Genomic DNA, 19,572 nt, shown 5'->3' with positions numbered 1-19,572 from the left:
ATTTAAATATAGCCTTGGTTACTGTATATATGGACAAACATCTCTTATCATGGGCCTAATCTCTTCCCTTACTGAATAAACACCATCTCTCTGGGTACCAGGTGTCTGGAATGGCAGTGTTGTGAGTGGTTGCTCTGCTCGGGTTTCTCGCGCTCTTATTTTCTGTCAACTGTGGGGAATCTGGGTAGTGATGTCTGGCCCCATTCTGTAAGGTGATAAACATAATATTGACAAAGGGGAGAAGGATAAAGAGATGCGATTTTAAGACACTAGTTTACTGGAGCAGCAACCCTTTAGTTGGGACAAACGGGTAGCAACAAGAGAATGCTCAATGCTGCATCTAGTGAAGTTGTTGAACTCAATGGAGCATTTTAGTCGAGTAGTGGTGGAAGAAGTACCATGAGTCACCCAGTAAAGTACTACTTGAGTAAAAGTATTTGTTTTAAATCTACGTAAGTATCAAGTTAAATGGCAAATCATTTTACCTTCCTTATTAAGCAAATCGGATGCCATTTGTTTAATTTCTGAAAGCCAGGGGCACAGTGCAACACGCATACTAATGACGCATGTGTGTTTAGTGAGTCTGCCAGATCACAGGCGGTTGGGATGACCAGGGATGTTCTTTTGATATGCGCATGAATTGGACCCTTTTCCTGTCCTGCTAAGCATTCAAAATGTAGTGTAGTTTTGGATAATGGAAAATTATATGTAGTAAAATTAAATTTTCTTTATGAATGTGGTCTTGTTAAAGTTGTCAAATATAAATGGTAAAGTAGATACCACCTCTCCCCCCCCAAAAAATGACCTAAGTAAATAAACTTTAAGGTACTACCTAAGTACTTTAAACCACTGCAGTCGAGACAGGTTGCTGAGACAATGCTCTTAGCAGCTGGAAAATACGGAGAGGAGGTCGCTAGACTAAAAACAGCAGCAAATCAGTGCCTAGTGATTACAATTTTGGAAATCTGTGCCGAAGTATTCAAGCAAGATCTGTGATCATATACAAATGTAGGCAATATTTTAGTAATGTTATACATGTTTGGGCTTCTTGCAATCAACAAATTATTTGTAATTATGTTCCGGTCCCCTGACCATCCACTCAAGGAAAACAATTGGCCCATGACTAGATGATCCCTGCGCTAGAATTTATAAGATTGAGCCAAGTGCTGTGGTCTGTTTTACATATCAGACGATTTTAGGGTGATCTGATTTAAAATCTGTCAACATTATCAGAATATATGCACTAACAGATGGTTCATCCATTGTTGGCAGGCTGTATGTTATCTGACACTGAGAAAAGCTCCTGTTATTGGGCTGAGCAGTCCCTTAGAGGGCTGAACCAGAGGGCACTTCAGCAGGATGGAAATAAACAGTGGGGAATCATGTGACCTTTTGAAAGGAATTAAAATATGTACATATAATTTAATCTGAGGCCAACCTTCCAAATGCATATGCTGTTCTGTCTCCAAGGTTGTCATCAATTCTCAAATTTTACTATTACCCCTGTGACCTCAAACGGCAAGCAATGCACAATGTCATTGTCAGATTGGATCGAGGCATTATCAGTTATTTGATTTCCTGAGGGTCATGGTCAGAAACAAAATGTTGCTGTTCCCACTGATGGCACACCTTATATTATTTTAAATATCAATATGTGCCCCATGTGAGAACTGCAGGCAGTTAACTCATTACCATCCTTATTAACTGAAGAGTATTGCAAGTGCATGGTGAAATGCAGATTATTTGGGTTCAAGTTGACAACCTAAAAATAGTTAAATGGCTCTAAGGGACATGCCGCTGATTAGATTTGAGTAGATATTTCAAGCTTAAAGTTGAGGATTTATCTGGATTCAGAAGATTCATCATTCACATGATGCACTTTTATGTAAATCTTATTAATTACCATAGATACAAATTAGGGAAAGTGGTATGTATCCAATCCCCAGACCAACTAAATGGTGACACTTATGTTGTATTTCTTTATGTTGTATTTCTTTTCCCACCTATATCTATAAACCACTATTTGAATAGCTGTCAATGAACTGGACAGGTGAAAATAAATTCCCAGGAGCCATCCACCACATTGCATTCACCTGTCCTGTCCTACCAGAGATTAATGAGAGGACGCAGGAACGCTTGAACATCTATAGGTTGATGAGCGTGAGATGCAGATCTATGCAGAAGTACAGTCAATGAATTCATACGTTGAACAATGTATACTAGGCCTACTTATGTTGATCTGATCATAACAGCAAAGCAATGTGAAGTTTATGGACTGAATGAATATCCTGTGGTACAAATGACAAAAACCAGTTATTTAGTTCCAACAACGGGGCTGTAGTGGAGCGTTTCAAGTTCCTTGGTGTCCACATCAACGATCTATCATGGTCCAAACACACCAATACAGTCGCGAAGTGGGCACGACAAAACCTTTTCCCCGTTAGGAGACTGAAAAGATTTGGCATAGGCCCCCAGATTCTCAAAAAGTTCTGCTTCTGCACCATCGAGAGCATCATGACCGGTTGCATCACCACCTGGTATGACAACTGCACGGCATTTGACCGTAAGAGGTACCGGAGCGCTACATTTAGGACCAAAAGGCTCCTTAACGGCTTCTACTCCAAGCCAAAAGACTGCTGAACAATTAATCAAATGGCCACCGGACTATTACATTGACACCCCCCCCCCCCCATTTGTTTTATATAGGTCTGCTACTCGCGGTTTATGCATAGTCACTTCATCCCTACCTACATGTAGAAATTACCTCTAACCTATATCCCCGCACACTGACTCCGTATATAGCCTTTAGTTTATTTTGTAAATATTTTCTTAACTCTTTTTGAATTGCACTGTTAGTTAAGGGCTTGTAAGTAAGCATTTCACGGTAAGGTCAACGCTTGTTGTATTATGGTAAAATTGTTAACTCGTGAATCTCCAAATAAAAATGATTAGGACGTAATATGTAAATACAGTATTTCCACAGAACGACGAGACATAATTCACTGGATTTATAAATATGAAGCATCCGCTTGGCGTTTCCAGTAAACTACCAAATTTAGTAGTGGAGAGGAAGCTCAGCCGCCGGCCAGTGGGAGAAGATTGTGGGGGGAAATGGATTTTATCCTACATTCTGAACATATTCTCATCGACGAAACATTTACTCTCAATACAGTTTTCTATTCCCAAAGATGTAATATGGTATGAACAGAGTGGACTACATTTAGTAGATTTTACACTTTGCCACAGTTTAAAAAAAAAATCCGTTGTTTAAAAGGAGCACAAAGGCGGATTGAGTTATTGCACAAGTGTACTTCACATGGTATCCGTTTCCTACCGGAAATATGCAAATGTCTGCTAGAACGAGCCAATAGGACCTCGCTAGCTCGTGCTTGGCTCTGCCCTTCTCTGCTTGTTCTACCCACCATGACGCATCTGTTCCCATTGGAAACGGCAGGCTGTGGTCTATTTTGTTTTAGTTATACACATATTTGGTATTGCATGATGTCTCTTTAAAGAAACACTCCTCTCCCACATGTCATGATGTCCTCATCACGTCCCCATGCTATCACACATCTGTAGTACCTCATCAACTTCGTTTATTATAATGGGGGACGTGCATTTTTCTCAACAAATGCTCAGAAAGTTTGTGTTGTGTAACCTGCTACTTCATATACTGCAACAGCATTTGAGATACAACCCCTGTCCAAACCTCGGTAAGCTTACATTTTGTATGATTTGGGTAACGTTGGCTAGCTAATAGCTAGCCATTATGCTGTCTGTTTATATGGTAGGCCGCAGTCTTTGGTATTTTGTCGAGCATGCATTTTTACTGTCTTGCCAGAAAGACTGGTTTGGCGGAAAGACACGTTTTTATCTCGTGCACGTTACGATAAGATGCATGGTACTTGTGTAATATATGTATGACCTGTCGCATTATTGATGAAACTCGGTTTTGTATGTCAGTTCCGGGAAAATATTGTAATGACCTGACTAGATCATAAAGGAACAATTGTCCAGACAGAGGCTTGAGTTGAATTGACGGTTTATTAAACCAACTTTACACAGGCTACTGTTTGGGCCGTAGCACACGCCAAAAAGATAACAGATAACCCATAAGCCAATCGTGACCTTCTCTTGGGAAGCCCAGACGTAAGAGAGAGAGAACAAAAGCTGAACCTGGTCTTAACTTCCAATGCTCCACCCCCCTGCCCAACCCCCCTCCACGCCACTCTGCCAACCACCAGGATGCCCGGCATCAGAACATTCCAGGCATTCCCGTGATTGGCAGATAGCAGGTTGATTGACATGTCGGACCCCGCGAACACCGGGTACTGGTCAGTACAACACAACCACCTCCTAGCCTAACACATAACACACAGCTGTCTGTGCGGGTCGCTACAATATGTTGGTCTCACCTCATGAGTAAATGTGGTTTCTTCTTTGCCTGACAGGTGTGGCATATAAAGATACTGATTAAACAGCATGATCATTACACAGGTGGACCTTGTGCTGAGGCATCGGTGAGCAGATATTTCTAGACTTGCAGTATGTTTGTTCAAATTGTACTCAGGCCAGTTATTATCGGGTGGATAAATAGCAAATCACTCTTTCATGATCTGTCAATGTTTTGCTTAATATGCCTTATAAACATGATCTTTGATTTGAGTGTTGTAAATGAGAAATAACCTTTATGGTTGAAATGTAAAGTGCCCAATCTTAAATTGACTACTGTCCATGACATCACCGGGCTGCAGTATATCATAGCATTGCTGGATGACCATATTTCTTCTGAGCGGTGATGCCTATAGAAATAAGAAAATTAACCAACTTTTCTAAACACCAGGGTGATTTCCTACAGTTTGATCAGTTTAAAGAAAGAGTAGCGCTCAGACACACAAATATACAAGACGAAGAGAAACGTGGGGGTGTCTGCGATGGCAGGTGGACAGAGAGGGGTCAACCGCACTGCTTACTGCAGGTCTCCAATAAACAGTGAGCCAGGCTCGGACAGCAATGACAACCACTCTACCAGCTCCCCAGTCAGAGGTGTTTGCTCTCGGACAAGGTGAGAGGATACTGGGATCGTATGGGTTGACTGTGTACTACATAGAACACTGTGACATGTTGTAAGTGTGTTTCTTTATTCCTTGATTATAGACAGATGTTTTTTTTGCATAGAGTAGGCCCATACCACAGTCCTGCTGTTGTGGAGGGTGAGAATAGTAATAAGCTATAGTCTTTAGATATCAACCTGTAGTAACACAAAGTAATCTTTTGTTTTGAAAGCCCTGTGTGTTGTACCGTTAGGATTGGCTCAGGTACGAGCCTATCCAGTCCCCCGTTGGCAGCCCAGACCGTGGTTCCTGTGAAGCACTGTAAGATCCCAGAGTTATCCATGGACACAAAACGTTCTGTTCAAGCTGCACTTGTTCTTCTGCCACCTCAGTGCCCTCTTTGTCCACTATGTCAACATCTACAAGACTGTGTGGTGGTACCCCCACTCACACCCTCCCTCACACACCTCGCTGGTGAGTCCACCCACTCTCACTGACTGATGATGTTCTGTGATTTTGGTGCTGTTTGTTGTCTGTCTAATTTGGATTTTAGGGTTCATGGCTGACTTTGGGAGATGATTGGTTTGTTTGATTGTGTGTGGTGACTTCATTACCATTGTAGGGTCAGCGATAGCTTAGGTTGGAGACTGTATGGTAGATGCACACCACTCCCTCTAGTTAACGACCACAAACTCCGACATAAAGAGTAAAAAACAAAATATGCTTTATTCCAGAGGTTTCCAGTATGTACAGCAGTGGTCACCAACCTTTTCTGAGTCAAGATTACTTTCCCAGTCAAAAAGCAAGCTGAGATCTACCGCTCAGAATACATAAAAAAAAATGACATTAACCTAAAAAACTGTTCTGTAGGAATGAGGGTTGTGCAATATGCCTAATACATTGTGACAGTATATTGGCTATGTCTGGCTTGCCAGTATTGTTCTTTTCAGACCACATTATATTTCAAAGCTTTGATTAAAAAAAATACATTTTTTTGTTTATTGTAGCACTTGCGAGGGACAGCTGAGCATAATTTGCCTTTTTATTTTACTGGACTGATGGTATCTACATCTGATGGTCATGCTGCTTTCAAGTTTCCGTCTTGGATGACCGTTCAAAGATATTCTTCCCAGTTGGATCTACTTTTTGTCGGCGTTCCCAGTTGTCTTGAACACACTAAAGTTGTAGATTTCCGAGTTCCCAGTTGTTTTGAACACAACATTAGTCTCAGCGGCGGAGAGAGCAACAGAGGGTCCTCCTCTTACGGTCCCTACTCTCTCCTTCCTTTCCTCCGGTGAGACTGACGAGTGAGAGAGGGGACACCATCTTCCACCTGACTGGCAAAACTCTAGTCGCACCGCATCTGCCTCATGCACAAAACCATATTGTGCCTATGACCAGAGAAAATGAAATATTTCTCAATATTAAAAGACATGATGAGCAGCTAAGGATAATACAAATGCAGGATATTGACACTTGGCTACTCATCCTTGCAGTAGAAGTAGGGAGAAGCATGTTTTGTAATAGTGTTGAATAAAAACTTACATGAACTCACTCACTCAGCTCTTTTCTGTATTCTTTGACAGTCTCACTGGTCATGGTTTTAAAACTCACATAGGTTAGTATTACATTTGCTGTGGTTGTGGAAGCTGTAGGCACGGTGATTTGAGCTATCCGATTGGCCAGCGCAGTAGGCGCACTCTATTTAGCCACAGACCTCCCGGTCTGCCGGGTAGGCGGAGTCTGTCCTTTCAGACAAATGAAATGGTTCAGAATTGGAACACTTTGCCTACCCGGTTCGCAGGGCTTCTGAATCAAGTGTACCTACCGCCAACAGCGCAACACGAAAAAAAAGAGTGCAAGCAATTATGTCTATCGTTGGCTTTTCTACAAACATTTTGGAAATAGACTAGGAATGTTTTGAAGGTCTATCAGTCGATCGTGATCAACTGGTTGGCGACCACTGGATAGATATACATGCATACACACGCACAATACTAGTCAAAAGTTTGGACACCTACTCATTCAAGGGTTTTTCTTTATTTGTACTATTTTCTACATTGTAGAATAATAGTGAAGATAAACTATGATATAACACACATGGAATCATGTAATAACCAAAAAAGTGTTAAACAAATCAAAATATGTATTTTATATTTGAGGTTCTTCAAATTAGCTATCCTTTGCCTTGACGACAGCTTTGCACACTTGGCATGCTCTCAACCAGCTTTACCTGGAATGCTTTTCCAACAGTCTTGAAGGAGTTTACACACATGCTGAGCACTAGTTGGCTGCTTTTCCTTCACTTTGCGGTCCAACTCATCCCAAACCATCTCAATTGGGTTGAGGAAGGGTGATTGTTGAGGCCAGGTCTCCTTCTAAATCTAACCCTTACCCAACCTGGAGGTGTGTTGGGTCATTGTCCTGTTGAAAAACAAATGATAGTCCCACTCAGCGCATACCAGATGGGATGGCGTATTGCTGTGGTTTCCATGCTGGTTAAGTAGGTGTTCAAACTTTTGACTGGTTGTGTGTGTGTAAACTCAGCAAAAAAGGAAACGTCCTCTCGCTATCAATTGCTTTTATTTTCAGCAAACTTAACATGTAAATATTTGTATGAACATAAAAAGGTTCAACAACAGATGTAAACTGAACAAGTTCCACAGGCATGTGACTAAGATAAATGGAATAATGTGTCCCTGAACAAAGGGAGGGTCAAAATCAAAGTAACAGTCAGTATCTGGTTTGGCCACCAGCTGTATTAAGTACTGCAGTACATCTCCTCATGGACTGTACCAGATTTGCCACTTCTTGCTGTGAGATGTTACCCCACTCATCCACCAAGGCACCTGCAAGTTCCTGGACATTTCTGGGTGGAATGGCCCTAGCCCTCACCCTCCGATCCAATAGGTCCCAGACGTGCTCAATGGGATTGAGATCCGGCTCTTCGCTTGCCATGGCAGAACACTGACATTCCTGTCTTGCAGGAAATCATGCACAGAACGAGCAGTATGGCTGAAGGCTCATGTCAGGATGAGCCTGCAGGAAGGGTACCACATGAGGGAGGAGGATGTCTTCCCTGTAACGCTCAGCATTGAGATTGCCTGCAATAACAACAAGCTCAGTCCGATGATGCTGTGACACACCGCCCCAGACCACGGACCCTCCACCTCCAAATCGATCCCGCTCCACAGAGTACAGGCCTCGGTGTAACTCATTCCTTCAACGAAAAACGCGAATTCGACCATCATCCCTGGTGAGACAAAAAACTAGACTCATCAGTGAAGAGCACTTTTTTCCAGTCCTGTCTGGTCTAGCGACCGTGGGTTTGTGCCCATAGGCAACGTTGTTGCCGGGGATGTCTTGTGAGGACCTGCCTTACAACAGGCCTACAAGCCCTCAGTCCAGCCTCTCTCAGCCTGTTGTGGACAGTCTGAGCACTAATGGAGGGATTGTGTGTTCCTGGTGTAACTCGGGCCGTTGTTGCCATCCTGTACTTGTCCTGCAGGTAAGATGTACCGATCCTGTGCAGGTGTTGTTACACGTGGTCTGCCACTGCGAGGATGATCAGCTGTCCGTCCTGTCTCCCTGTAGCGCTGTCTTATGCATCTCACAGTACGGACATTGCAATTTATTTCCCTGGCCACATCTGCAGTCCTCATACCTCCTTATAGCATGCCTAAGGCACGTTCACGCAGATGAGCAGGGACCCTGGGCATCTTTCTTTTGGTGTTTTTCAGAGTCAGAAACGCCTCTTTAGTGTCCTAAGTTTTCATAACTGTGACCTGAATTGTCTACCGTCTGTAAGCTGTTAATGTCTTAACGACCGTTCAACAGGTGCATGTTCATTAATTGTTTATGGTTCATTGAACAAGCATGGGAAACCCTTTACAATGAAGATCTTTGACGTTATTTGGATTTTTACGAATTATCTTTGAAAGACAGGGTCTTGAAAAAGGGACGTTTCTTTTTTTGCTGAGTTAGAATATATATACACACACACACACACACAGTACCAGTCAAAACTTTGGACACACCTACTTAACCAGCATGGCTACCGCAGCAATATACACTGCTCAAAAAAAATAAAGGGAACACTTAAACAACACAATGTAACTCCAAGTCAATCACACTTCTGTGAAATCAAACTGTCCACTTAGGAAGCAACACTGATTGACAATACATTTCACATGCTGTTGTGCAAATGGAATAGACAACAGGTGGAAATTATAGGCAATTAGCAAGACACCCCCAATAAAGGAGTGGTTCTGCAGGTGGTGACCACAGACCACTTCTCAGTTCCTATGCTTCCTGGCTGATGTTTAGGTCACTTTTGAATGCTGGCGATGCTTTCACTCTAGTGGTAGCATCAGACGGAGTCTACAACCCACACAAGTGGCTCAGGTAGTGCAGCTCATCCAGGATGACACATCAATGCCAGCTGTGGCAAGAAGGTTTGCTGTGTCTGTCAGCGTTGTGTCCAGAGCATGGAGGCGCTACCAGGAGACAGGCCAGTACATCAGGAGACGTGGAGGAGGCAGTAGGAGGGCAACAACCCAGCAGCAGGACCGCTACCTCCGCCTTTGTGCAAAGAGGAGCACTGCCAGAGCCCTGCAAAATGACCTCCAGCAGGCCACAAATGTGCATGTATCTGCTCAAATGGTCAGAAACCAACTCCATGAGGGTGGTATGATGGCCCGACGTCCACAGGTGGGGGTTGTGCTTACAGCCCAACACCGTGCAGGACGTTTGGCATTTGCCAGAGAACACCAAGATTGGCAAATTCGCCACTGGCGCCCTGTGCTCTTCACAGATGAAAGCAGGTTCACACTGAGCACGTGACAGAGTCTGGAGACGCCGTGGAGAACGTTCTGCTGCCTGCAACATCCTCCAGCATGACCAGTTTGGCGGTGGGTCAGTCATGGGGTGGGGTGGCATTTCCTTGGGGGGCCGCATAGCCCTACATGTGCTCGCCAGAGGTAGCCTGACTGCCATTGGGTACCGAGATGAGATCCTCAGACCCCTTGTGAGACCATATGCTGGTGCGGTTGGCCCTGGGTTCCTCCTAATGCAAGACAATGTGGCTGGAGTGTGTCAGCAGTTCCTGCAAGAGGAAGGCATTGATGCTATGGACTGGCCCGCCCGTTCCCCAGACCTGAATCCAATTGAGCACATCTGAGACATCATGTCTCAGATCAGGCTCCATCCACCAACGCCACGTTGCACCACAGACTGTCCAGGAGTTGGCGGATGCTTTAGTCCAGGTCTGGGAGGAGATCCCTCAGGAGACCATCCGCCACCTCATCAGGAGCATGCCCAGGCGTTGTAGGGAGGTCATACAGGCACATGGAGGCCACACACACTACTGAGCCTCATTTTTACTTGTTTTAAGGACATTACATCAAAGTTGGATCAGCCTGTAGTGTTTTTCCACTTTAATTTTGAGTGTGACTCCAAAGCCAGACCGCCATGGGTTGATAAATTTGATTTCCATTGATAATTTTTGTGATTTTGTTGTCAGCACATTCAACTATGTAAAGAAAAAAGTATTTAATAAGAATATTTCATTCATTCAGATCTAGGATGTGTTATTTTAGTGTTCCCTTTATTTTTTTGAGCAGTGTATAATATTGCATTTAGAAAGTATTCAGACCCTTTGACATTTTTGCTACGTTACAGCCGTGTTCTGAAATGTATAAAATCTTTTTTCCCTCGTCAATCTACACACAATATTAAAGCAAAACCTTTTTATTTTATTTTTTAGAAATGTTTGCTGATTTTATCAAAATTTAAAAAAAAACTATCACATAAGAATTCAGATCCTTTACTCAGTACTTTGTTGAAGCAACTTTGGCAATGATTACATCCTCAAGTCTTCTTGGGTTTGACCCAACAAGCTTGGCACACATCTATTTGGTGAGTTTTTCCCATTCTTCTCTGCAGATTCTCTCGAGCTGTCAGGTTGGATGGGGAGCGTCGCTGCTCAGCTATTTTCAGGTCCCCCCAGAGATGTTCGATCGGGTTCAAGTCCGGCCTTTTGCTGGGCCACTCAAGGACATTCAGAGAATTATCCCAAAGCCCCTCCTGCGTTGTTTTGGTTGTGTGCTTACGGTCGTTGTCCTGTTCTAAGATGACATTTCAGCCCCCCAGTCTGAGAACCTGCTCCAGCATGCTCAGGACTTCATCAATCGCTCTGTACTTTGCAGTGTTCATTCTTCCCTCGATCCCGAATACTCTCCCAGTCATTGCTACTGAAAAACATCCCCACAGCATTATGCTGCCGCCACCATGCTGCTTCTCCTTAGGGATGGTGGCAGGTTTCCTCCAAATGTGACGATTGGCATTCAGGCCAAAGAGTTCAATCTTGCTTTCATCAGACCAGAGATTCTTGTTTTTGATTTGATTTGTTTCTCATGGTCAGAGTCCTTTAAGTGCCTTTTGGCAGACTCCAAGCTGGCTGTTGTGTGCTTTTCATTGAGGAGTGGCATCCGTCTGGCCGCTCTACCATGAAATCCTCATTGGTGGAGTGCTGCAGAGATGGGAGAACCTTCCAGAAAGACAACCATCTCCAAAGGGGAACTCTGGAGCTCTGTTGAGCTCGAGCTCTGCTCTTTACTTTCATTTTGGGGCACCACGAGAGTGGTTGTTTAAAGAGTTACCATCTCCCGAATTAAACTCTAAAGGTCTTTACCTATCTCATCCACAAAACAGTCAATGTATTTATCATAACCTTGTATCATATCATCATTCTGAACAGTCGTAACCTCCTGCATCTGCAAAAACCCCAGCCGTACTTATGATTCAGTACGACACATTGGTTTAATTATTTATTTACTAGCTAGCTAAATGATAACACAGGATAAACATACACACCTAATACTAGGGTTGCACCGATATGACATTTTTGGCTGATACTGATATCCAATATTTAACTTGCCAAAAAACCCGATCCCGATATTTAAAATTTTAGTGGCCTTTTGAGCATTCTAGTATAGTTGAAATACACACACACACACACACACACACTGACCAAAATGTTGTTTTGTTGGTATTTACATATGTCCCCATTACCAGTAAGACATAATGAAAAGCTATTTCTTTCACTTGCCTGCTGTGGTCTTTTGTTGTTCAGTCGTTTCATTCTTAACCAGGATATCAAATCAAATTTTGTCACATGCGCCGAATACAACAGGTGTAGGCCTTAGTGAAAGGCTTACTTACAAGCCCATAACCAACAATTCAGTTTTTTTTAAACAAGTAATAAAAGTAACATGATTTAAAGAGCAGCACTAAAATAACAATAGCAAGGCTATATACGGGGGGTACCGGTACAGAGTCAATGTGCTAGGACATCGGTTCGTCGAGGTAATATGTACATGTAGGTAGAGTTATTAAAGTGACTATGCATAGATAATAACAGAGTAGCGGCATCGTGGGGGGAGGGGGGGCAATGCAAATAGTCTGGGTAGCCATTTGAATAGATGTTCAGGAGTCTTATGGCTAGCGGGTAGAAGTTGTGGCCTGTTTTAAGGTCTTACCCACATCGACTGCAGTGAACGTGGTCACAGTCGTCCGGAACAGCTGACACACTCATGCATGTTTCAGTGTTACTTGCCTCGAAGCGAGCATAGAAGTAAGTTACCTCGTCTGGTAGACTTGTGTCACTGGGCAGCTCTTGGCTGTGCTTCCGTTTGTAGTCTACTGGTTTGCAAGCCCTGCCACATCTGACGAGCGTCGGAGCCGGCGTAGTACGGTTCTATCTTAGTCCTGTATTGACGCGTTGCCTGTTTGATGGTCCGTCAGCGGGCATAGCGGGATTTCTTATAAGCTTCCGGGTTAGACACCCGCTCCTTGAAAACGGCAGCTCTACCCTTTAGCTCAGTGTGGATGTTGCCTGTAATCCATGGCTTCTCGTTATAGTATGTACGTACGGTCACTGTGGTGGGGACGTCACTGATGAAGCCAGTGACTGATGTGGTATACTCCTCAATGCCATCGGAAGAATCCCAGAACGTATTCCAGTCTGCTAGCAAAACAGTTCTGTAGCTTAGCCTCTGCTTCATCTTACCACTTTTTGTACTGACTGAGTCACTGGTGCTTCCTGATTTAATTTTTGCTTGTAAGCAGGAATCAGGATGTCGTGTCTTTACTATCATTAAACTGAAGACATAGTTTTCATCAAAGATTTTCTGTAATTAGTATTACGCGATCAACTGATTAATCATGTAAATGTAATTAACTAGGAAGTCGGGGCACCAAGGAAAAATATTCAGATTACAAAGTTATCATTTCCTAAAATAACTTTTCAGATATTTTATCTGATCAATTAGTCTTCGAATTAATGAATTATTTACTTTACCTCACATTAGTCTCATTCCAAACGTCGTAAATTGTTGGTTCAAATGTCAGTCGTGAAGCTAATAGCAGTGACACCCATAGAAAGTAGCTCACAGATGTTCATTTCAACAATACGGTGTACCTCTGGTAGGGCAACATCTGAAAAATAGTGCCTACTTGGTACTGTGTACCGGGGCTCGAGGTGCTTGACCAGTCGGCAAAAGCCAACATCATCCACGACAGAACGGTTGATTGTCAAGGGCAATTTTTAAGTCGCTCTGGATAAGAGCGTCTGCCAAATGACTTAAATGTAAATGTATGTAAATGTAATGAATTCCATTATCTTGTCATTTTTATGGATTTCACCTTTGAGTTGTCTCGTTGACATTTTCTTACTCTTTCAAATGACTGCTCGACTTGAACCTGTTTAGGTGTTCAAGTGCGCTTAGTTTTTTTCTGCTTTTGTTCTAAGAAGTTGCTGAACGTCTGGGGATGATGCTCTTTCAAATGAGTAATTAGGTTTCTGGTATTGAACGATTTCACTTTCTCCCCTCCTCGGGAAATAATAGCAGCACAAACATTGCAAATGGCCTTTTTGGTATCTTCCTTTGAAACTTCAAAATAGATCCACACAGCAGACATTGTGGGCAAGGTTAGGAATGGTGTGTAGCACTATTTTATTTGTGGTGTCATCTACGTTATATAGGTATGAACGTCAGCTTTGACATCGGCTTTAAACTAGACATCGGGCCGATGTTGGCATTTTTAGCTAAGATCGGCTGATTCCAATATGCTTACCGATATATCGTGCATCCCTACTTAATACCTAGCGGACTGGCACAATATGGCGGCTTGTTACAAAAAGACATGTAGGGCGAGAGAGGGACAGAGACATAATACTTTGGTACATTTAGAAACTACTCTCACAATAATCATATACTTTGCACACCGCCACCCGTTTTGGAGTAAGAAATCATGAATGTATTTACGTGTGAATGCCTTGGTTTGCCGTGTATCTCTGTCGGAACCAAGCCTTCTTGGAAAGGGGTTTGGTTGGGTCTTTCTGCTGCACGCTTGTAATGCTCTGATTGTCCAAAAAGGTCCCCACCCGTGTTCTACTGTTGTTGTCTGGTATCGGTTGACTTGTCGTGTAGTCTTGGACAGAACTAGAGTTTATTCTACTTTCCGTTCGCTCCTGAAGCTGATTCTTTGAAGATAGGCTAGCCAGCCGTGTCAGTGGTTCCCAGTTGGGTGATGAATATAATGGTTTGAAGAGGGTAGTAGAATGGTTCCACTTAAATTAGCTTTACTTAGAACAGCTAACCAGCCGTACCAGATCATCTCAATGATGATCAATGGAAACAGGATGCCCCTTAGCTCAATTTCGAGTCTCATAGCAAAGGGTCTGAATACTTATGTAAATAAAGTATTTCTGTATTTTTAATTTATCTTAGCAAAAAAATTCAATAACTGTTTTTGCTTTGCCACTATGGGGTTATTGTGTGTAGATTGAGGAAATTGTTTTATTTAATAAAAATGTTTAATAGGGCAAAATGTGGGAAAGGTCAAGGGGTCTGAATACTTTCCGAAGGACCTCTAGTCAGCAATATGTTTGGAACATCAAATCTCAATAAAATCCCAATATTGAATCGCAATACATTTAGTATTGTGAGAATCACAATGCATACCTAAGTATCATGGTAATATTATATTGTGAGGTCCCTGGCAATTCCCAGCTCTTCAGGTAAGTGCAATTATTTCCACAGGGATAACAAAAATGAGGATATTGTCAGATAACCGTATGGCTCCACAGATAAACTACATCTGATGAAAAGTGACAATTACAACGAGCCTTCTAGAATGTAAACAAAACCCACAAACCCAAATAGTGGACATGAGTAGCTGCATGATCTCTTAGATAGTATCCCATAACAAAAAAGCAAGAGAACTGGAGCAATGTATTGTACCAAACACTGAAACATGACTTAAACCAAGAAATGTCTCTCTTATAAATGTAGGCAAAATCCCAAATATGCTCCCACAACCATTGTGTGAGGGTTTGTTTGTATTTGAGCACATTAGGTGGACATAATGTCACTACAGATTTTATAGATGATTGACAATGTCCCGTTTATGGAGGACCGGATGTGCATATTGGCAGTGTCCATTCTTTGTACTTTGACATCTGGCAAATTTGATGAACTACATCCTGAAAGTGATTCCTTTCCAAATTATGTCACTATACTGTTATAAATTATTTCACTTCTCATGACATGCTAACTTAGTTTTCAGTAAGTAATATGAAGTTTTGTCTGATGCAGAACTTCTACCTCTATTCAGTCATCATACTGGCTCGCAGGCTGATTGCAGCGATTGTAAAAGAGGTAGGAATTCACATTTAGCTATTTTTGATAATATAGATTTGTTATAAACAATACAGCAATTTGCATCACTTTTACTCATGCAAGTGTTATTCTGTGATATTTCTCAATTTAATGTTTTTTTGGCACCATTTTTTCTCAAACCCACTTGGGTCTTTTTCTGTCCCTAATACCTTATTGTCATATAACAAATGTCATTCCTGTCTGCCCCCTTTTCTCTCTCTCTGCCTCTCAATGCGTCCCAGAGTGGGAAGCTCTCGTTCGTTCCCTCACTCTAATCTTCCTGGTGATGGCACGGTTCGCTGTACTCACACTGATGGGCTGGAGTCTGTCGCTCCCTCATATACAGTGGGGCAAAAAAGTATTTAGTCAGCCACCAATTGTGCAAGTTCTCCCACTTAAAAAGATGAGGCCTGTAATTTTCATCATAGGTACACTTCAACTATGACAGACAAAACGAGCGAAAAAAATCCATGAATTTATTTGCAAATACAATTTTGTATTGTTAAACAAAATGTCTTTCTCTGAGCAATTGTATTAGTAGTTAAATGATATATATTTTTAAAAGTTCTGCATACATTGTAACTCAATATTTGTTTGATTTATTTTATATATTTATTTTTATTTTTTTGATTATATTTTTTTATTGAGGGTGCCATTCATTTTAGAGGTGACTGTACATTACTTATTCACTGCCCAACAACACTCACTAGTATCAACCTTCACTAGGGATCAGAGCCCTTGTCAAGTTCAACGACTCTGAACACATCCAGTGTCTCAGAGTAACGTGATGCTCTCCATACAGCTCAAGTCGGTCATCAGTGTCGATTAGGATTCAAATGACATGAATAGCCTGAAAGATAGCCATGTCAGTTTGGAATACATTGTAACCTGAAAGTTCTGCAATCCCCTGTTTCCACAGGTTTGGGATGTACATTCCCCTTTTTCGGTTAAACTGCTACTTCTGCCGGGTGGGGCCACTCTCGCCCATCACTAGCATTGGATCGAAGGAGCTGGTCAGCGTGGGGCGCGGGCGTGACTACATGACGGCTCTGAACAAGACGTGGAAGCAGCACACCAACCAGCTGTACGGGGTCCAGGCCATGCCCACACGCGCCTGCTGCCTCTCCCCAGACCTCATCCGCAAGGAGGTGGAGTACCTGAAGATGGACTTCAACTGGAGGATGAAGGAGGTGCTGGTCAGCTCCATGCTCAGTGCCTACTACGTGGCCTTCGTACCTGTATGGTTTGTTAAGGTGAGTAACTAATAAGTGACTTCCCAGCCTTATGTTATGTGTTGTGACGTACTAACTACTGAGATTTGAGAAAGGAGGGTCTACCGTCAGATCTTCCTTTTTTGTTTTTTGCACCGTTAGTGCAGCATTGTTATATATCGCCAATTAGGTTTGTCAACATAATCAAGAATAGATACATTGCTTGATGCCTGCAGTTGCAATGTGTCTCTGAGAGCGCTGTGTTTTTCTGGCTGCTTATTCTGGTTGTGTGCTGGTCCTCTGCAGAGCACACAATGCGTGGACAAGCGTTGGTCCTGTGAGCTCTTCATCCTGGTGTCTGTCAGTACCTCAGTCATCCTCATGAGGCACCTGCTGTCCCCACGCTACGGTGACCTGCTCCATAAGGCTGCAGCACACCTGGGCAGCTGGCACAAAGTGAACCCTTCTCTCTGTTCCAACGTCCTGCAGCACATGTAAGTACTACTAGTGAGGAGGCATCACGGCCTGAGGATCACTGATGATATCACTGAGGGTTTGGGAGGGACTAGAATTCTGTAATTACTTTAGTAATAATATTGTTGTTACTCATAAGCGTCCGCTTAGCGCCACGCGGCCCCAAAGGGCCTCTAAACCAAAAAACAAAACAAATTAGGAAGTCAGTTGGTTTGAACGTACTGTTAGTATAGTAGAAAAAAATATGTGTAATTTCTAAATTTGGTAGTGCATCAGCAGTTTTCATCTTTTTAGGTCAGTCACTCAATTAGCCCATTTCATCTAACATGTTATATGTTTCTAGGTAAGTTAGTTTAGCCAGCAATCTAACACTTGTAGTTATCATGGCAGAATCAGGGGCTGCGGGGGCCCCCATTTGATTTTGTTATTCACTCAGATATCATATGAACATGGCAAAAGTCATGGCAAAATGTGTAGAATAGCAGGAAATTAGCCTTAAAAACTGCTAAATGTTTTCTCCATCCCTTCGCAAAATGATTTGAACTTCAGGAAATTAGCTTTACAACTGTAACATTTTCTCTACGCTGCCAAGAGGGCCACTAAAATTTTTGCCCACGAGGGGCAGTGGCCCCCCAACCACTCTCGCTTAGGGCCCCTAAAAAGCTAGAAATGGCCCTGTTACTTGTTGTACATTCAGGGGCATCATGCACCTGCATACAGTTGGGGGCAAATACAGGAATTCATTTGAATGAGATGATGAAGTCTGGAAAGAACATTTGTTCATCCTCACTATGTTAATCCATCCAATCGTAGTCACAGGGAGAGTGGACCAGCGAATCAGGTCTTTAATTTTGCCAATGAGGGGAGTGTAGTTTTCTTTAAACAGATTCTTAAGGGCTGAGGTCAAATGTATTTCCAGATATTTGCATCCATTTGGCTTCCAAGAGAAAGGACAGACTAAACTCTGCTCATCTGATAGCTGGCTATTTAACAGATGAGCGTTCGATTTACTAAGATTAGCATTGTATCTATTTGAACCCTCTTCTCTCTTTTCCTCCTACAGATGGACGGAAGAGTACATGTGGCCCCAGGGTGTCCTGGTCAAACACAATAAAAATGTATACAAGACCATAGGGCACTACAATGTGGCTGTCCCCTCAGACGTCTCCCACTATCGCTTTTATGTGAGTATCACCAACTGCAAGACTGTTCTTGTTTGCACCTCAGGCAGCCAAAGCTAAAGGGCTTGTGTTACTACCAGACATTGTTTGTTCAATAACAACATGCCTCCTCTTTTTTTGTCTATTTTTATCCTTTACTTTTTCTTCAACAAGCCCTTACGAATATTGAACATCTTCATCATCTTGGATGATATTCTACCAGCTCTACTCGTTGATATGCTCAGAAAGGTAGCATCAGACGATATCCTTGGCTTTAATTCTCTTCAGCAACTACTACGCCTTCTTCAAGCTTCTCAGAGACAGAATAATCTTAGGCAAGGCACACTCCAATAGCTCACCCGACCAGAAATTAAGTTAAAGACGTAAGTTATTGCTGGTAATTTGTCTTGGAACAAGAAAACACGCATGAGAGCTTTGTATTTTTCCTACAACTGTATTGTGTATCACTGTTTTTGTTCTGAGCTGCCATAATAAAAAATACACATATTTTTGTATTCCTTTTAAAGGTTCTGCCCATGATTCTTTGTGGTTGAACTGTTGTGTTGACCCATGTTGTCTGATGTCTTCTCTTTCCCACTAGAGGGCTCCTTACCACACCTACAACTCTATTAATTTATTTTCACCAACAATGTTAATATAATTCCATTTTCAATATAGATATTAGATATAGAGTATTTCAATATAATCAAAGAATGATTATTAACATTTAGAATGTGTCAATATCACAGCTATATTGTTTCTCATTTAAAAATGTGCCTATTCGCAGAAGACATGGCTCTAAAGCTGCTAATAACTTGTGAAAAATAAAACATTTTACTAGGGGCCTAAACCCACTCCAGGCTGGTGGCATTGTTCTCAAGTATTGGTATTTTTCCAATGCTATCTTTCAAAAGAATCTTCTATACAACCCTTTTTTTCTTGGCAAGCAGGT

The 19,572-nt window shown here is 42.4% G+C and overlaps 1 pseudogene; it reads left to right on the top strand.

The window, feature by feature from the left end:
• The first annotated feature begins 3,322 nt into the window (after positions 1 to 3,322).
• On the top strand, positions 3,323 to 19,146 carry LOC135525948 (transmembrane protein 39B-like; annotated as a pseudogene).
• The last annotated feature ends 426 nt before the right edge of the window (positions 19,147 to 19,572 follow it).

The sequence above is a fragment of the Oncorhynchus masou genome, chromosome 32, assembly GCF_036934945.1.
Source record: "Oncorhynchus masou masou isolate Uvic2021 chromosome 32, UVic_Omas_1.1, whole genome shotgun sequence".
Lineage (NCBI taxonomy): Eukaryota > Metazoa > Chordata > Actinopteri > Salmoniformes > Salmonidae > Oncorhynchus > Oncorhynchus masou.
Note: the sequence above shows the minus strand (reverse complement) of the source record. Positions and strands in the feature narration are given on the sequence as shown.